The sequence below is a fragment of the Polyodon spathula genome, chromosome 7 (assembly GCF_017654505.1).
Source record: "Polyodon spathula isolate WHYD16114869_AA chromosome 7, ASM1765450v1, whole genome shotgun sequence".
Taxonomy (NCBI): domain Eukaryota; kingdom Metazoa; phylum Chordata; class Actinopteri; order Acipenseriformes; family Polyodontidae; genus Polyodon; species Polyodon spathula.
The window spans coordinates 18,899,336-18,911,569 of NC_054540.1; positions in this window are offsets into that span (position 1 = coordinate 18,899,336).

Sequence of the window (12,234 nt, forward strand, 5' to 3'; positions counted from 1 at the left end):
GCTCCTTAAACAGCCTTTACCACATGTGAGAAGGATTAACGCCATAACATCCTTGATTTACAGTGACTAACCTTTGTGGGAACAAAGTATAATTGTATTGCCCTTGCAACAGACTCATATAAACCCTAGACACACAAACATCTTTGTTTTATTATTGATAGTTTTATAAATTATAACAGAAAAAAGAAACATTTTACATTTTTTGGGTGGGTCGACTTTGTTTGTCTCCATCAGAATATGCTTGGACAAATCACACATAGTTTCACTTATAACAACACTGGATTTATTCAGATCTGATTTTCACTCACAATCATTAGGTTATTACCGGGGTGTCTATTTTAAGATGATTTATTGCTGTATTTATATATGTACTTCCTCAAAACTATGTAATTTATTTCTCAGGCCACATTTAAAAATAGCACTGTCGGAATCGATCGCTGTGTTCTCTATGACTTTACTACTTGCCCAAGTTAATGACTTTCTTTTATTAAGAGCAGCTAGCTTCAGAGTATGTGAGATAATTGGCAAGGACACTATGTCTTAACATCAGATTACATTCTTTCATTTACCAATAAAACAGTACGCAATATGTTAAACAAACATACATTCGATTGCATTGTATAGTTTCAAGCATACTTAATTCTGAGCATTAATCCTATTCACAAAAATAGTACACAATAAGATCAATAATAACTACTGATAGTTAAGTCAAAACAGTTATGGTAACACTTTACATTAAGGAGTCATCTGTGATTAGCTTATTCATATAGATGCTTAATATACAAGTTATTTGTTATACTTTGTGAATACTTTAATAAATGCTGTTATATTCATTTTACCTCAGTGGTACCAAATAAGCTGAGAATAGAGTGAATAAATATACAGTTTAAGATCAGTCCAAGTAAGTACAACAAATACCCACCAACCTATTCACAAATGAATAAAAACAGAAACTGCCATGCTTTAGCTCTTACTGATAGGGCTTTTCATCTTTTTTCTTTTTTCTCCTGTGCTGTTTTTCTTCTCATTACTGTTATTATTTCACTTTGGCAATGTTTGATCTAATGTCATACTGAAAGTGAATGCAGAGACTTATGGTGATATTCAGAGTGGAATCTTTCATTAAAAAACTTTTTTGTGAATGATCTTCTTGTCTTTGTAATTTAATTTCTACATATTATTACACTATTACATTACACAGTAGCAATTCAATAATATAAAATTCAGGGAATCTCAATTTACAAAAAATATATTTTATTGCTGATTACAACTGCAAATCTAGTCCCTTTCCCCCACCCCCCCCCCCCCCCCCCCCCCCCCCCCCCCCCCCCCCCCCCCCCCCCCCCCCCCCCCCCCCCCCCCCCCCCCCCCCCCCCACCCCCCCCCCCCCCCCCCCCCCCCCCCCCCCCCCCCCTGCTGATAGTCCCTTTCTACATCCCCCCCCCCCCCCCTCTCTCTCTCTCTCTCTCTCTCTCTCTCTCTCTCTGCTATCCTTCAGTGTCCAATCTGCAAACCAGGCTGGTTGTGTTTGTGTGTTGGTGTGGTGGTGATTGTCAGAGATGGGGTTAATTCCTATTTCTGTCAAATATATGTGAGAATGTGGCAGTTCCCAAGTTAGATAATTGGCGCTAATTGGGAACAGCCACATGATATAAAACGGGTGCTAGAGTTTTTTTTGGGGGGAGCAGTGTAGGGTGAGGGTTTTCTGCCACATGGAGAGGGACAAACACGCCTACATTTAAAATAAAACACCCTGTGATCTTTTGTGGATCTCTGTGTTCACAACTTGTTTTGCTGAACCTTTTTTATTTTTCTGTGAGCTGTGTTTTAATTTTATTTTATTTAATAAATGCGTGCCCCAGCGCTTTTTAAAAAAAGATTATATATATATATATATATATACACACACACACACACACACAGAGGAAATTAACCCATTGAGGACAAGGCCTCATTTACAAGGGGGTCCTGTTACAACCATGTTTACTGTATCTGTTCAAAACATGTAATTTCTTACCATTTAATATGCCATGGTATTTGTTCTGTATTTTTTCTTACCTATTGCAGTTTCTGCTTGGATTAATAAATACTAGGGGAAAAAAAATTCAACCTATTTCTACCATTAAACAAGACTCATACATTTACATTGTGGTGGAAAGTCTAAAGGTGATGCAATGTGTTAAATATCCTGTGCAATAAATGAATCCCTTTGCATAAACCATAAGCTTCCCCACCTATTCACAGGTAATTTGCTTTTCTGAGTTTTGTTTAGAAGCTGCCCTGATTACAGAAACAGGAATTTACTTCTGAAGTAGTTATTAAGTCTGGTAAATAGTAATCCAGGCAGGCAAACTCTAAGTTTCTCTGAATAGTTGTATTTCCAAATTCCCCCTTTTAACATGCTGTAAGCTGACAGGTATCACTTAAAATGGAAAGGAACCTGTTAAAAACATATTAATTACATGATGAAATGTCCTGCCTGCCTATCTATTTTCAAAGAACACCGTTTTTCTATATTAATCAATGATCATGAGGAATTAGATAACTATGCATTTTACGAAAGCTCATTTCTTTGCTGATCTTGGCTGCAATTTATTTCTTTGAGGCATCAGTATAGGCTGAGACATGGATAAACTGTAATAAGATTCAATTGTATTCCTTTTCTGATCAAATGAAATGTTGTCACTTCTTTACTTACAAAAGAAATACTATTTAATTGTCCTTAATATAAGCATAAGCATTGGCCTATGTAAAACGTGCAGATAAGTTTTCATATTGTCAGGAGACTCTTTCTCATCATCATTGATTGGTACTGAAAAACTGCATGATTTACTGTGTAGACCAGGCAGACAATCATACAATTAGTATGTTTTCAACAGGTTCCTTTCTGTTGTAAGTGATACCAGTTGGCTTAAAACATGTTAAAACGGGCATTTGGAAATAAAACTATTTGAAGAAACTTAAAGGGATTGACACCATTCCCAGCTCCCCTGTAATTTCAGTCCTGACCTTTGCCTCTTTTGCTGAAGGATAAACATGTTTTTATCAATGTGTTATTTTTCTAATAAACTAGTAGGTGTGATAAAACAAACTACTATCACACTTATGCAAAAGATAGCATTTATCTTAAATATGAGTACTCCATTCTATTTTGTACTTAAACTTTGCAAGATAAGATACTACTTCTATAATACATTTAACACATAAATAAAAATAAGGGGTCACTAAATTAAAAAAAAAGATGTATCTTGCCTCTAAGGCAGTTTTTGTAGATATTTTTAAAGAAGAAAGGTAAATGAGGATGTGATTCTTTTTTTTCTTTATTGTTCTAAACTATTTGTATAATATACAGTACCCAACTATCAATGTAAATACATTTTAAACACAATTAAATTGGCACATGGAGACCTGAAACTATATTTAAGTATTGCTAAAAACAAAATAAAATGTTATTTTTTAAATGTCCTGAAACTTTTTATATGTTAAAACATGAATTTCACATGTGAAACTAACTAGTTCACAAATGATTTTGTATTATTCGCTAAAATACTGTAACAACCCTGGGTCTGCTGTAACCATGTTCGGGAAGGTTCTGGGACCCTGAGGCCCAACTTAATAAACCGCTGCATCTGAGAACCTGAAAGACTTGTGTGAGCCTGCCTTCTTTTAATTCCATGCAATGCTACAATACGTTTCTTAGAGGGTACCTGTGGTGAAAGTGAATACAGACTTATTTCAATAGAAAGTATGTTTCCAAACAGGTTTCACGTTTTACAGACAAGCTTCAGTGCACTTCTATGTAAACATTGCATGGTGATGTGAAATCACAGCGTTGATTTCCACAATTGTCGCCCACGAGGAAAAGTCGTTTGCGTACAGGTATACAAATATAATGGATGAAGAGAATAATTCCAACACAACACACAGTGGTACCTGAATGAGCCATTCTTAGACTACCCTAGTCTAACCTCTTCAGGCAAAGAGAGTGATGATTCAGATGAGGATAGCCACCAGTTCATTAGTAAGAGTCAGCGAATAAACCCACCAGCAATTCTGTGTGATTGGTTGCAAATATAAATGTTGAGCAAGCAATCCATGTTCAGCAAGTGTTCCACTTCCTTGGTCATTTCATGTGGAGGATGAAGTTGTCCACTCCCTTTAATGGCTTCTTCCCCTCTTGACTTTCAGCCAATAACATGCTTTGATCCATAAGACACTGTTAAAGTTTAATGGCCAAGGAAGTGTGACATATTTCCTATGAGTAAGGCATGGGAACAGACAACTTTATCCAATTGAATATAGATAATGATATCATGTTTAAAATAATAAGATTTCTTTAAGAGCACATTGCCATTTCACAACCCCCGCTACCCCTCCACCCCACCGCTCCACTCCACTCCATTCCACTCCAACTACTCACCATTGAGCGAACTTTAAGCACAACTATCTAATCTGAAAAGAAATACAACACCTAACATCAACTAGTATAAGATTATGTTGGCTACCATAAAATAAAACCATAAAATAAAACAAAGAGTAGTTCTTATTCATGGCAACAGCCTATTAAAAGTAGATATTTGCATGTAGGTAAAATTGCTCCTCAGGAGTATTTCAATTTGGAGGAGGCTCCTTGCTGTTGAACATTTTAATTTTCCAGACATTGACTTTACTTTTACTCAGGTGAAGGCTAATCTACCACTTTGGTACACTTTATTACAGTGGGCAAATTGCCCATATTATATATTTACAATGAAAATATGAGTTCATATCCTGCGCAACAGCTTTAAGAGCTCCATAAATCCAAAGCAAGGGACAACAAAATTACATAAAAACTAATAAAAAAAAGATTGCTCTTAACTGGGAATCTTTTATGCTGGCCATTGTCTTGGCACAATAAAGCACAGTCTTCTCCTGCTCTACCTCAAAGTTCTTAGAGAAAGAATATTAATTGTTTCAAGCCAGAGAATGGTTTATGATTTGAATTTGTATTTGAATTTAAAAAAAAAAAAAAAAAAACTCCACAATCAAGTTGTTAGATTTTGGTTTGTGGTTCTTGAGGAAAAACAAAACAATGAATAACCTGTCATTATGCTTTCAACAATGGAGGCTTACATGTATGATCCTTGTAGTTACAATGTCCTGCAAGATAAAACTGGAACCCTCTTGCTTCAAGAAATCAATTTTTTTAATTAGTCTACACTGATGTGTAGTTTACCAGGGGAATTTATTCTTTTTCATTTTGACAAAGGATGAAAAGAACAACTGAATTAAGGGCATGCGTGGCTTTCAGCTGGTCTCCTCTGAGATGTATTTGATAAATATTGAAAGCCAAGACTATCGATCAGTGAGAACTAGCTCTTGTAATATCTGTAGGAACAATGAGCGAGCTGTGTGGTGAAGTTTGCATGCAGCTTCTCCAGTGAGTAATGTCAAAGGGAAAATGGTACAACAAAGATAAGCATGAACAAGGCCTCAAAATAATAGTTTATGCTTTTGTAATGTGGACAGAAACAACTTTGTGAAGGTTCACCAAATTGTACATCAGAGATCAATCCTGTTCCCCTTTGTTGATTTATTTGTTGTGTCTGTGGGGAGGGGAGATATTAGTGCAGCACGAACTGTATGAATCCAGCTGGTGCCACTTTATGGTGCTGGGGGAATCATTTTAATAAGACGCCCTTCATTGTTCAGTTGTGGGTCTGTTGAGGGTTGAAAAAAAAACCCATATAATTAGCCCTGGAAATATCTCCCTTATTCCACTGTAAGACAGCTTGCTGGAAATTAAAGATTCAATACTTGTGATATTAATGGTACGACCTGGCTTGTGAAGCATGATCACCATTTTAATTCAGTTTAATTCCCAGTCTACGTGTATATACTATATATTTGTAAAAATAAATAAAATTGTTTTTTATGCTGGATATTGTGATTGAGAAGTAAATCAGAATATTAATAGGTTATTGAATAGGTTATTTTGGATCCTTTTGGAGTTTAATTTTATGTATTTTGCCCTGTATAGAAGTTTGGAGTTGCGTTTTAATTTTATCATTGACGTTTATTATTATTTTCATATTACAAAAATGTATAATTATGTTTAATAACCCCAAAGAAAAGGTATAACATATTTGGAAAGCTGTTTATTACTTTCTTTATAGTCTCTACATAATGTTATATACTGTAGAGAATGAAGGTAGAAAGCAATGTTAAACTTGTTTGCCATGTTTAATAACCCCAAAGAAAAGGTATAACATATTTGGAAAGCTGTTTATTACTTTCTTTATAGTCTCTACATAATGTTATATACTGTAGAGAATGAAGGTAGAAAGCAATGTTAAACTTGTTTGCCATAGACATACAGATAATGTGGTCTACTGTTTGGAATGTGTTGTTGTAATGCACTTGTGCGCAAAAACATTGAAAGTAGTTTACATTGGATTGCTGTTTTAGTTGTAGCTGGAAATGCAGAATGACAGTGGAATGTTCATTCATCTTTGTGTTTAATAGAGTTGCAAACTAAAAAAAAAGAGGCTTGAAGCTCCACACCGTTTCCCTGTGTCTCTTCATGTTGGATTCCGGTGAAGTGGTGGGTGGTAAGGTGGTGTGGCCCACACAGAAAAAGGGACCTGCTATGCATTGTTATCTAAAAGGTTTTTCTTCTGGGGTACAGGCTGTTTAAATCTTTAAGTTCTCAGGGATAGCTCTCGGTGCACCTCATTATTTGGAGTCCACAGTGATCGTTTTGTCATGGAAGGGTGGAGTGCTTGTGAAAGTGCTACCGTATGCTTTCTTCCATTTATTTATTTATTTAACTTGGAATTCAATGGGATGAACATCCTATTTCAAACTGGGGATTTTATGTTCAATGTTACATTTAACACAAATAATGTATCCTCATTCAAATACACCCTGTTAATTTTAATACAATTTATAAGCGTAATAACACAGACAAATAACATATTAAAATATGTCCCAATTTCTAGTTTATCTGTAACTGCAAATGCAGCTCTTAAAATATCACAGCAATCAGCATGACTCGGATGTATTGTACATTTAAAATTTATTCCCTGGAATTACGCTTCTTGAGCTGATAAAGTTGCTAATAAATCATTTAAAATGAATGGCTAAAGGAAACACACAGGAAAATGTATATTCCATGTTGATGACAGTATATCATCTCATTACACAGTAGATGAAATCATCCAGAAAATGGAAGCATGCAGCTTTTTTGATGACACCATAAAGAAAGACATTCTGTTCCTGACTATTCACGATACTGTTCTCTTCATTCAGATGAAAGCTTTGTATGGCAATGTTCAATGTTCAACATTTGAGAAAGTAGGAGTTCTTATCAGTCTTGATCACTCAATTGCCTGTGATTCAAAAGGTTACTAGTGGGAATTCAGCCCAAATTCTTGGGATGGTTGGGGAGAGTGCGGATTGCTACATATTGGTACAGATTCTTAATTTCCTCATATTATTTTTATTTGAGTCATGCCCAGTCAGTGAAGTCAGTAGTTTGTTTGTATGCTCTGCACAGTGAATGAGGAGCTTGGGCATATATTTGCTTACTTTAAAAGTGGGCAAACTTCCCTAAGCATGTAATGTTTTGTATAACATAAAGGTAATCCCATTGTTTTACATGTTTACTTACATGACCAATTATTCCTTGCAAAATCAAAATACATAATAATACATTCATATATTTGCTCATTTAAGATTGAATTTTTTTTTTTATATTTACATGGAACTATTCATTTAAAGTGAGTAAAAAATAACACAATTATAGATTTTACGCTGAGTATAAATTATAAAATGCAGACCCATAATGATCATACCATTTGTTGTGTATTATTCCTTCATCAAGAAATTATATACCCATATATATAATATATCCCAGTCAGTTTCTGGTAAATTGCATGGAAGTCTTAAACACAGTTTCATTTTAAAATAACTTTCAAGAAGGAGTCATTTTAGGGTCTTCTTGGCGTGATCCAGGTTTTTCAAGATATCAAAATACTTCTTCTCTTTTAAAGGTTATTGGTCCCATATATTTTGCAAATAAACAACATCATGAGTTTAGGAAGCCAGTTTATAGATAGCCTTAAATAAAAACACAGAACAAGGAGTTGGTTAATGAGCAAGAGTTACTTTTATGACTACTATCAGCAAGCATTTTCAATAAATGTATCAATTCGAGCTTCTCTATAATGACCCTGCAACTGACAAAACTGTTGTCTATTTACAGGAAATTATAGTCGGTGAATCCACGTTGAGTGCACATCCTCTTGTTTTCTTTTTTGTGATCAATTGTTTTTTTTGTTTTTTTTTTAATAACAGAAACAAAGCATAAAAATAAACAAAATAAACTATTTACAACATTGCCAGTGCTTTAAAATAATAATAAAATAAATAAGAAAAAATTACAACAATATTGTTATCTAAAAATAAAATTACATACCAAAAATAGAAGGTAGTATGAAGGTAATGGAAAGGAAGCCCATGTCATTTAAACATCAGCGCAGCCAAATCGGCAGCAGTTGCACTCCAAGCCTGTATAGTTGTCAGACGTGCCTTATTAATCCTGGCTGTGGAGCAAAAAAACAATGCTTCTAAACTCCGAGAGCCAGGTAGCAATCATAGGAGGAGTAGGGTCTATCCAAAGCCATAAAATTGATTTCTTGGCTGCAGTAAACCCTGCCAGAAGTATCCTGCTCTAGTGTAGAGAAAGGTCCAGGGAGGAGTCATCATTCGATAGAAATACAACCAGATTTTTTATGATCTGAACCTCCATCAGCTCAGTAATAGTTTGAGCTACACTGTCCCAGAACGCAGCCACAATTGGACATTCCCAAAACATGCGTATGTATGTGCCACTGCACCAGTCTGGCAAACTGCACAGAGCAAACTAGGGGACCTTTTCATTTAAAAAAGTATGTATGGAGTAGCATATGCTTTATGGATAAGTTTAAAATGTATTAATTGGTGAGCTGGGTTCTTGGAAGCTAAAAACGTATTGTTCCATACATCGTCTCAATCAGGAGAAAACCCCAGCTTTTCCATTTCACGCGCCCAAATTTTTGTAACTGGCAGAGTATTACATGTTTGTTTTAGCAAATGTCCATAGATAGTTGAGACTGTCCCTCATGAACAGCTGTCTGTGACCAGCCAGTCTATCAAAGGATGGGAACATACATCTGAGTCTCAAGGAACCCCATAGGCATGTAAAGGACCTTAGTCTTAAATATAGAAAATAAGAGAAACCTGGGATAGAGAAGTCTTCCTTGAGTTCCTGGAACGTTCGAAGGCCTTTACTGTTAAAAATATCTTTAAAACTACGCACTCGGCTATTTTACTAGGCAGGGTATATAAAAGGCTTATCTCCTGTCAGTAAATTACTATTATTTCAAATAGGAGACGAATGAGAAAACTTAAATGGACCGCCCATAAATTTTTCCACATCGTACCAGATTTTTTGTGAATTTGCAACAATAGGGCCAAATTGGAAATTTAAGTTTTTCTTGGGGATGCCAGTAAATATCCTCTTGTTTTCTATTATACAATTCTTGAATAAAGTGTCTCAATTAATGGTGTATTTTCAAATAAAAACATATTTGAGTACTCAAGTGCTACTGTGCTCATTATGTAGTATATCTGTTTAGTGATTAATAATAAATTAATACAGTGTGTACCGTGTATCCTATTATAATTTATATTTTGCAGTTTTAGATGTCGGAAACCAAACTGCACGAGATGACTTCTTAAAGAATAAAATAAGAGAAAACATATTAACTGATAGTATTGGAAAACAAAATATCTGAATTACCCCTTGATGATCCTCTAATTCATCAGTTTCAGGAAATGAAAGAGGCTCTTTGGACTCCTTCATCAGAGAGATCTGCAAGGAATAATTGGTTATATAAGTATACATGTAAAACAATGGGATTACCTTTATGTTATACAAAACATTACATACTTAGGGAAGTTTGCCCACTTTAAAATAAGCAAATACATGCCCAGGCTCCTCATTCACTGTGCAGAGCATACAAACAAACTACTGACTTCACTGACTGGACATGACTCAAATAAAAATAATATGAGGAAATTAAGAATCTGTACCAATATGTAGCAATCCGCACTCTCCCCAACCATCCCAGGAATTTGGGCTGAATTCCCATTAGTAACCTTTTGAATCACAGGCAATTGAGTGATCAAGACTGATAAGGACCCCTACCTTCTCACATGTTGAACACTGAACATTGCCATACAAAGCTTTCATCTGAACGAAGAGAACAGTGTCGTGAATAGTCAGGAACAGAATGTCTTTCTTTACGGTGTCATCAAAAAAGCTGCATGCTTCCATTTTCTGGATGATTTCACCTACTGTATAAATGAGATGATATACTGTCATCAACATGGAATATACATTTTCCTTTTTTCTGTATATAGCCTGTGCCAATCGACAGAATAATAATAATTAAAAAATAAGATTTTTTTACTCTTTTGGGAGATCACAGGGACATGTAGAGTGCTCGGTCAGGGTCACAGGATCAGAGCTGAAAAAAAAAAAAACTACACAAAATAAAAACATAAAGACCAGTAAACATGACAAAAAACTGAACATGTTTTTCTGTTTTTTGGTAGCTGTTTATAGTTGATCTTTTTTTTTTTTTTTAAACTTTGTGTAAGCAGTCCACGAAGGCACACATGCACCCATGTATATGAAAAGCTTTTGCTATGGTAGACAAGTATATTTAGATAAATTAAAGGTTTGATGCTATTGATTATCTTTTGATACATAGTTCATGTTTAAGACTTAAAGATTTCTGTTCTTTTGTATTTCTGTATTTAATAAAGTGCTATTAATTGAAATGTCCTTGTACCTAGTATGGACGTTCATAGTAAGTCCTTGATAGCTCTGAATTTAAATATTTCATATTGGAAGCCACACAACTGTTCCAACACATAATAATATAATAGATACATGGTGCATTACCAGAAGAATTCTCATGAGAACTGTCACAGTGTTGGACAACAGAACCCTATTTTCATTAATGGCTGCAATATCCACTGCTGTTCCACTAAGCCCTGTGCTGTACCCCTTTATCTTAAAATTCTCTTCTGGAGCTATGGTCAGGACTACTGTAGCAAGCATCAGACTTGTCACAACTAAACACTTACCTGGGTGACATACTGTAGTTTCTCACCATTACATTTATTACAGTATATATTGCAATTGTAGGTATTAATGGTAACACAGCAAGAATTCAAACTGCATTTACAGTATAATGCATATTATTTCCCTATTGAATTAAAATGGTTTATGTGTATTTGCCATTTAACTTGCATTCTCATAAACATGTATAGTGCAGTTTAAACCATGGCTTCTAAATGCCATTCCATAATGGTGCTCTGTATTAAGCTGCCTGCCTCTTTTTGCTCTCTGCCTATAATGTTCATTCTACTTTGTACAGACTGTAAACTTCTTACCAACAGAAAGGTGTTTCGATGCTCCCATGAAAAATATGTCAGAAACTGGAAGAAGGATGTGTAAAGACCATATATCGGCTGGATTGAAACCAACAATGCAAAGACCAAACCTGAGCAACACAACACAGGTTAATACATCACCAATTGCTCATTCAAACAACATCTCCATAATGATACTTACCAGTTAAATCAATTAACGTTCAAAAGTCATGAAAGAAGAAAATGAGATTAACGCAAAGCTTAATCCTTTTTAATTCCAATTATTATTCACAGGCCTGTCTGATTTTACCAATGTAACTTTTATAAAGGTTTACTGCTGCATACCATAGTGAAAACACACTACATGTATGTTATAGTCATGGTAAAAGCATGGTAAACTATACAGTGGTATACAGGGAAGTTACCAAGGTTTGTAAGACAAGTTCAAAGGTGAAAGTACATTTAGTAATACAGTATGTTTCCAGAATGGTTCTTGAACTTTTAAAAAGCTAAATGTAGTTGTTTAATATCATACTCTATTTTATTATAAAGCTGAATTAAATGTATATCTCTTACATATTATAGAGGCAGAGATATGCAGGACATTATTGTTAAAGCAGATTCTTTTAAACATACAGCTAAAAATTTAAACTGGGCTAGTCTTAAATAGTTTCTTTCCATATTGGAAATGTGCAGCTTGTGACAATGCTATTAAAACTAAAACCTTTACAAGTTATGTAACTAAAAAAGAAAACAAGATTCCACAAG